Source organism: Gavialis gangeticus, unplaced genomic scaffold (assembly GCF_001723915.1).
Source record: "Gavialis gangeticus isolate Ggan-Ray unplaced genomic scaffold, GavGan_comp1, whole genome shotgun sequence".
Classification (NCBI taxonomy): Eukaryota; Metazoa; Chordata; order Crocodylia; family Gavialidae; genus Gavialis; species Gavialis gangeticus.
Genome location: NW_017729022.1, coordinates 110,541,956 through 110,543,528, shown reverse-complemented (window position 1 = coordinate 110,543,528; position 1,573 = coordinate 110,541,956).

The window sequence follows — 1,573 nt, the reverse complement described above, 5'->3', positions numbered from 1 at the left end:
TGGCAGAGGGTAGGTTTAGGTTAGACATCAGGAGGCGCTATTTCATGGTCAGGGCGGCTACGGTCTGGAACCAACTTCCAAGAGAGGTGGTGCAGGCTCCTACCCTGGGGGTTTTTAAGAGGAGGTTAGATGAACACTTTGCTGGGGTCATTTGACCCCAGTACTCTTTCCTGCCATGACAGGGGGTCGGACTAGATGATCTGCTCAGGTCCCTTCCAACCCTAGAAACTATGAAACTATGCCTTCATAGAAACCATCTGAAGAGTCCAGAGGGTCATGTGTGTCTCCTTCTGGGTCTCCATATGGGAGAAAGTAGTGAGGACCACACTGTACAAGAAGAAAAAGACCAGGGATTGAGGGTGGTTCCTTTGGGATAAATACACAAACCAGATCTGCAAACTGGAAACTGGAGCAAACTGTAAAACAGCCCACTTTGTGAGATACTATGCAGGGGACCTGCTGTGATGCTGATGGGTCTACTCACCACTCAAAGCACACGTGTGGACCTGGGAGCTGTCATGGTTCTACAAGGTCCTGGAGCACTTCTGAAACAGATATGAATTACACAATGAAGCTCCAGCAACTCTGACAAACCACTGTAAGATGCAGAAGGTGGTAAGGGCAAGGTACAGACTGTCGCCCATGGACAGCTGCCAGGCCACTGTGGGAACGAATCTTCCATAAGGACCTGCAGAATGAGCACAGAGACTTCAACTGGCAGGAAGCCCACCAGGCACTCCTTGTGCAGATGCAGAGATACGGAGAGGGGCAGAGAAGTTCACCAGACTGCCCTAGGCAAATGTGCTGGTGGAAGGAGGAAACAATCAATCACCTCCTCTGGAGCTGCCTGTACACCAAGGAGTTGTGGGGAGAATAGGCAAACTCCTCCAGATGGTGACAGAGATAAAGACTCTGCCCAGAGAGGTGGTTCAGCCACTTGACCAAGCAGCAAGGGACTCTGAAAGCCTGCATCAACCAGTTCATTTCCTGGTTCAGGAATGCCCGTCAGAAGACCAGAAACCTGATCATGTACAAGCACATGAACCTTCCAGTCAAGGACTCTATCAAAATGAGAGTGAATGAGCTACAGTTGTACTACAAAAAGATGGAAGGAGAAGATGAGGAAAAGATGGTGGAAAAGCTATGGAGGGAGAAAGAGTGGTTCAGACTGTTCAGGGGTAGACCTTCGAAGAAGATAATAATGATGACAAAGAGACCAACAATGCTGAGAGGGAAGAAGATGATGACGAAGAAGATGATGAGAAAGACAGGGATTTGGGAGTTGTAAAGATGTGAAGGCACTGGGGAAAAAAAGAAATGGGTTGTCAGGGGTGGGGAGCAGGAGCTGGAGTGGGAGGGATGCAGAGGTCGTTTGCCCAATTGTAATAGTTAAAGGAGATGGCAGTGGGCATGCAGGTGCATGGAGGCATGGGTGCACAGATGTGCGGTTGCATTTATTGTAATGGGGATTATGACAGACAACTGTGGATATGTGTTACAGGCTGTTAAATGAACCATGTCGGTCGTGAGACGGAATAGCAAAGGTTTAGCTGGGGGGGGGGGTGTAAAAAAA